General features: G+C 40.7%; 1 non-coding gene across 1 annotated transcript; it reads left to right on the top strand.

Moving 5' to 3' along the window:
- Nucleotides 1-784: 784 nt before the first annotated feature.
- Nucleotides 785-857, top strand: Trnaa-agc (transfer RNA alanine (anticodon AGC)). The gene has a single exon. It is a non-coding gene; the product is annotated as a tRNA-Ala (tRNA).
- The last annotated feature ends 6,423 nt before the right edge of the window (nt 858-7,280 follow it).

Here is a 7,280-nt window from a genome sequence, read left to right as displayed (position 1 = left end):
GTCAATTTTGAATGTTTCTCCTGACGCCAAAAATAAATTTGGTTGAAAATTCAGCTCCAAAACCTCCGCAGTTCTCACTCTGTATCAACGCACAAATATTTCCCTCAGGATGTTGAATATTTTACTTGGCAGTGATCACGATTGCTAGTGCAAGACTCTCGCTAAAACAAATTTGGGAAGCCTTTTGATGCGCTGAAGGAGTGCCTCGGAGCATCGACCGTCTTGACGTTATTCTTGGTAACGGGTGGGCGGGCTCTTCCTCGTTTAATGTCCTAAGCTAACATTTTCATTTTAGCCCCTATAACGGGATTAGGACAATCTGGCTAAATGTCCACACCAAGGGTCCTAATGTCCACAAAGATGGCGATATTTCAACATGCCACTGAAATACTTTCGCCACTGTTTGTGTTTAACGTTGATTCAGCTTTTGAGTTGAATCAATCTGGCTGCGTCTCCGCATGGTGTAGGTTTCCCACTTTCCGTACTCTACCCCCAGGGCGCGGATGGCACTTCTGGGGTGTGCGAGTTGAACGCGTTCCGCGCTGTGTAGTGGTAATCAAAGGTCTGCGTGGAAGGGGTAAATGTCGGCGTATCATCGAAATTCTCCGAAACAACCCGCAGGAGAAGGAATTTTTGTCAAATTCTAGCACTTGCGTGTGGCATCATCCTAAAAATTGCAGTCATAACCAATCGCCTCAGGACAATTCTACGTACTGCGAGCTGTCGAAACCCAATTTGATAATATATTTTTATGAACAGTTGTTTGACTCCAGTCTGTCACAGCGGGGGACTAGCTCAAATGGTAGAGCGCTCGCTTAGCATGCGAGAGGCACCGGGATCGATACCCGGGTTCTCCAACTTCTGTTCAACTCGGGTGTAAGCATCCCTCATTTTGGATACCAAAGTTGAAATGTTGCTGTTTCGATGATAATGCATAGCCGCAGTTACATTGTGTAGTATGATTATGATGCTGCACACGGGAATGTCATACCATTTGCATCGCTTTTACGCGCCACAAACCTTCACCTCGCACCGCAATACAACACTCTTCAACAATGAGTTCATCCACTGTTACTTATTCAAATGTAATTTTCAAAGTCAATTACAAGTTTGTGCTTATGTTGTATTCATGTTCGCTTGAATGATATTATCTTTATATTTTCACCATGTTTAAACATGTACATGTTCATTAAACACTTTTAACAAATTGAATTTAAAGCGACCGTGCCCTGGATAAAAGCGCATTTTAGCATCAGAATGAAATTAATCAAATATGTGACCTACATTCACTCGAAGTATAGTTGCAGATTCCAGTTCAATGTTTACAAGGCTTATCTGTATTTTTTTAAACCTTTTCTGTTTGCCACGTTTGCATATCGTTTGCATCAATTTACATCGTACGAAACGGGGATAAAACATGGCCGCTTTAGTTCAGATTTCTGCCGCATGGTGTACTCGCCACGTTGTGGGATATAGTTGTGGGACTGCCATGCAAAGCCAAGTCGGGCATTTAAATAATGATATGCAAACTGACAAAGCTAACAATAATAATTATTTGTAATCCATTGACAGGCCCATGTCCTCATCTGAACATAACATCTGCTTACTTCAAGTTACAGTGCGGCTTATGAATACTAATAAGATGATTAATCATCTAGCGTATTGTGTTAACCGTTTTGAATTCATTGCATTATAATGTTTCGATTTCAATGCGCGCGTGATGATTCAAATGGAAATTGTGCTCGTCTGCCAAATTTTTTAACTTTTAAACTGGAGACTAAAATTTGTTACAACGAGCAAAACTTCAATGTACATGTTGCACCAAATGTAGGATTGTTAAAGAGAAGTCTTCTTTTTCTCCCAGTTGAGACATCCCTAGCTTTTTGTGGCGCGTAAAACATGCTGATGGTAGGATTCGTGCCAGAATGGATGCATTCAGGTGTATACATGTAAAATGTATATACATGTAGTAATTTAGTGTAGCTGCGTTATGGTATCCCCGATCTAAAAGCGTTTGGTTACTGAATATTAACAAAACAGAAGATTGCATGGTCGTTAGATACCATTCGTGATCCAAAATGTTCAGTTTGGATAGACAATGGATTGGCGATACTAATTGGCCGAAGGTGTTTAGCCTGCGAGTCGACTTAGTAGTTCATGTTACCAATGAAACGATCGATGAAAGTGGAATGGACGATAGACAGCATGAGCCTTGATTGCCTGTAAGATTGTAGACCTCATACCAGAGATATACATGTATATATACTACACGAAAACGTATTCACACGTACTTGTATTGACAATAGCATAATGGGAACGAGGTAAACAGCTAGCAGGTTGTGAGATTCGTAAATCAAGTGGCATATTGGCCTCACGCGTTGTTCTGTTTAATATTGATATTTGGCCATCAATTTAGTGATCAACAAAACATTACGGCCGCGTCGCCTCCTCGACTCCCGACATTAGTGGCTGCTAATTCGTACAACCAAGCCATTATTGGCCATGTTCAGTAGTACTCTTGTTGTGATTAATATTATACTGAAGAGTGGGCATGGTCGTCTTGGAAAGTTTACACAGCTCTCGAAACGAAACGTGTGGTAAGGTTTAAACAACTACGGAACGAAACCTACCGAATGTAGACACGCAGTTGTCAAGTTAACTCGTATAATGAGTTTGTTGACTTATAGTGTATAAAAGATAACGTAAAATCAATATACTGATAAAATCACTATTTGAGTTTCTTGATTGACAGTGTCGTATCATGGTGTTTGATTGGCATGGGAAAAGCACTCGGCTAACACAGGACGTCTCTAGTTTATCCACGGGACTTCCACAGCCAAAATAGCAAATAACAACATTGTTAATAATACTGTAAATAGCTTCTAATCACCGAAACAAGGCCCTGTTGAGATAACACTGGGAGACATTCGTCTGACTTGAGTAAACTGTCGCCAGATTTGAATAAGGTGTTACGCTGACGATCGTCATTAGTTTGTCCAAAGATTTATCTATTATTATATTCGTTTAAACAAATGTCATCATAAACGCATTAATTTTCAAATAATCAATTTGTGATTATATGATATTGATCAGAATATGATTGATAGAATAATTCGATAATGGCCGTTGAAGAAGCTATGGCGCCTCTGTATCGAAATATTGCCCGCCAGTGATAGTTGATCATGAGATAACCAACCCGATCAAATACTGTCACTGGCAGGCGACCGAGCCTACGATTGCCGAACTTTTTTGACAACCAATCAATCGAATCCCACGGATTTTTGAAAAATGAAGAAAAAAGGCAATGTTTTACCCATCTTCACGGCACAACTCCCTCCATGAGCAAAATCAGAGTGTCCTAGCTGGTCGTGTCATTCGTTACGGCGGCTTTGTCTCAAGTGCACATTCACTTTCTTCGCGAGTTTTTACAATCTATCCTATTAGCGATTTAAATCTTATTACAGGGTACAGATGACACTTAGGAGAGATTCTCAGTCCTCCTGGCCCCGGCTCATGAGACAAGACCACTAATGAATATTCATAGGTTGGAGGGTCCAGGCCTATCTATTAGACGAGTGCATGTTTTTTACTCTCAAGTACATATTTGGAGAGGTATTGAAAAAATATTTGTTGTGGCAAGTCTACAGATATAAAGAAATTATTTGATGAAAAAATTAATTTCGAATTTTGCTAATTTGGTAATAGGGGGCGTGTTTTGAGTTTTTTCTGCCAGTTGGCTGAAAAGAGTGGAAATATCAAAGTCTGTCTAATTTGTCGATTAAAAAAAAATTTCCGTGGTCAATCACCATTTTATTTTTCACCATTTACTTGCCCGACTGTCCGGAATAACATAATCTAAATTTCAGATTCACAACACCACGCGTTCTTTGATGCGTCGCGGTCAAACATTGACAATTTAACTGCTAAAAGGCTTAAAAAATCAATTGTGGTCTTGTCTCTCATCACCACAGAGCTGTGAACACTGACATATGTATGGGTTAAACGCTATCAAGGAGCGAATAAATCGCTACTGATTAGATGAAGTGGTCAGCGCAGTTCCATTAACGGACACTCCAAGAATTAATTAAATGAGATTTTTCTCCCGTTAAATCGGCGTTTAGATTCTTATCAAGATGTCGCGGTGATTTCTACAATTAATCACGCCAGATATCCTGAGGTAAGACCCGAGTGTATTTGGAAAGCTCTACTTCGGTATTGAGGAAGTGCATTGGACGCTATTTGCCGATCATTGGAGTCATTCTGCCACTGTAGCTATCAGAGGTTTTTGTTTACTAATCATTAAAGATCATTAGACACCCTTCTGTTCGTTGTTAAAGTAGTTATCGCACGCATGTGTCCCCACAAACGCCGCAAATGTAACTCCCTCTGCCGCAGAGCTGGGTTCATTAACTACATGTGCATGTACACCTTCCGGCCCCTTTGCATCATCGCGTGATGGGGCTATACCTCTTGCAATCCCCCGCAGCACAGGTAAGCATCGTACGAAACAATTAATAATTCACCAATGTGTGTTTGCATTAATTGAAATAACGACTGCACTAACGGTTTAACCCAGACAATACAAGCAACCAACAAAATATCCTCGATATTCTTAATTAACGGTCTACATGCATCGGTGACACATATTTACCCAGTTAGAAATCGGTTGATGAACTAATCATAGATTTGTTACAAATACCTCGGAGATCGATTTCTTTCTTTACTAATATTATCTTAATTGAGTCTGTGTTTAGTTATAATAATTAGAGTCAATATCATAACGATTATTTACTGGTGTAAGGGCGGGCAGCCATTGAGTAATGTGCCAGAGTGGAGCAATCGTTGGAATAAGAAAAAACATCATTGGAGTATACTATGTACATTCTATACAAGCTCCTGTACATATGCATTGCCAAATCGGTATGATTTTTTTGAGCGGTGTTACAAGTGATGTATTATTTAGCACGTGACAATAAAATATCATCCTCCAGAAAAAGGAGTGGGAAGAATCATTGTTATATTTTTCGATATGAGGATCAGTAATGCGTGTGACTAGTGTCCAGCAAGAGGAGTTAATATCCGGGACCTTGTGCCAGTCACGTGTCCCATCTGAAATGTCTCATACGGTGTCACCGAGTGGTTTTCAGGTCACTTGAAGAGGCGGCGGTTTCCCACTCTGTCAGAGAGTGTTCGCGCAACGCTCCTACGAACACAGTGGAGAGCTAACTGCAAACTCACTTATGTACATGTACAGTGCTGTATAATCATTTCGATACCCCGTTCTTACATTAAATCATGCCCCCCCCCCCGCATCACACACATGAGACTTTGCCGCAGAATATTTATCTTCCGGTGCTGTGATAACCGGGCTACATGTACAAGTACCCTTGTACCCTACCCCCCCCCCCCCCATATACAGTGGACAAGAGGTTACCGAGCAAATGTTTATCAACCCCCCCCCCCCCCCCCGCTGAAAGAGCAACTTTTTTCCTGCCCAACCCTGGCCTCCATGCCATAATTCAATCGCAAATCCGAAATAAGCCAATTTGCCATTTATTATACATTGATATATCTAATTGATATATCAGTATCACAGGGGTTGGTCTCTAATTGAAAGCTGCGGGGACTTAAGGAGCTGTCTCTTTCATACCGAAAACAGATTAGGCATACTGCGAGCAATATTGGACTTACTGGATCCGCGCGTTAGACGGCTCCCGAGGCAGTCCATGGTCATCGATCTTTAAACGTAGCCTTTGTACGGGAAAGGGAGAGGCCGATCCACTGCGTTCGGAGTGCAATATAACCGTACTCAAAAACAAAATATTCCATGGAGAGGATATCAGGGTGCAAAGCAGACGAGCGAAAAGATATATTTTTGTCGTACACTTCCATGCAGCAGCGATTATAGCCGCGATTTGAATCACTCTGCGCGGCGCTTTGGATTAGTTGTTTTCAGTAGCAATGCACGTTACATTGGGTGATATGAATAAAGATTAGCAAATGCTTTTACTTCTATTTTGTACAGAAAGGCCTAGTGTAAATGTACATGGAGTTTTAGATAAAAGCATTTGCTAGTCTTTATTCATATCACCCATTGTGTCTGTAACCCGTCATCGAACCATGCTGTACGTGTATTATACTCGTATCTTGGTCCGTTAAGGAAAGGACACTTTTTTCCAGGGACACATTGTCCTGTTTGCCATAAACCATGATAGGAATGATAACTTTAGCTCAGCACATTTCAAACAGCCCAACATTATTGTGCTCTCGTTAAATGCACATGGCTGCAGAAGACAGAGTGAACAATTGCCCGCTAGGGGGCCAATCAACCTCCAACGTGGACGCCTGGATTTTTATTGTCACGACATGTCAAGACTCCTATTACCGGATAACTGAATAATAACTAATATACTAGCCCAGGCCGTGTGGTTTTGACAACGTTTTCTGTATTCTTAATGATCCTACTGTGATTTAATAGGAATGACATTACTGAAATAGACAATCTGATAGATGTGCCCATCATGGAAGTGATGACGTAGGTCAACTCTTAATTGATTAATTAACTACGGGGAACTAATGAGATACAAGCGAATATTGTGCTATCAATTTATATGGTAATACAAATGATGGGCAATGCCAGTGGACATCTGTTGTGAAAATAAGGGATAAATAAGTTGATTTAGCATTTGAGAACGGTTGTTGTCTTACACAGTGTTGGTCATAAAATAATATCGCATGTCTCCCCCGACAACTTTCGGTCTCGCCGCGATATCATGACAACATGACAAGGCAAAGACTGCGAAGGCAGCTACTTCAGCCAACCTACATCACGTCTATAACCTCCTTTGCCCAATATCACTGTTTAAACTGTGATTAATAATGTATCAAGTCCATCAGAGCTAACGGCAATAACAAGGTGCATTGTATTAAGTTTTATAGACAAATTGATTGTCTTGTAGCCTGCTCGGAACCCTATCGATAATTCTCATTACGATTAATTGAAAACTGCGCGAAAGACAACATGGTTGATTATATTTGATGGGATACATAGGGCAGATGGTTGATACAGCTGCCGAGGGAGATTATCCTCAATTACACAGCGAATTTGTCGCTAAAATGGAGTCTATATCAAAAGGGAATCAGTGGTGGTCTATTTCCAATACTTCGGTTTCTCAGATCCTGGATCTACCTGAAAAAGAGCATCAGACAACAGGTTCTGTTAATGATAAAAATGTTTTTGATTGCATGTCCTTTTAGTTCCAAACTTACGAGAGGCGGTT

The sequence above is a fragment of the Lineus longissimus genome, chromosome 2, assembly GCF_910592395.1.
Source record: "Lineus longissimus chromosome 2, tnLinLong1.2, whole genome shotgun sequence".
Classification (NCBI taxonomy): Eukaryota; Metazoa; Nemertea; class Pilidiophora; order Heteronemertea; family Lineidae; genus Lineus; species Lineus longissimus.
The sequence above is the reverse complement of the archived record's forward strand: the minus strand, read 5'-3'. Positions and strand labels throughout refer to the sequence as shown.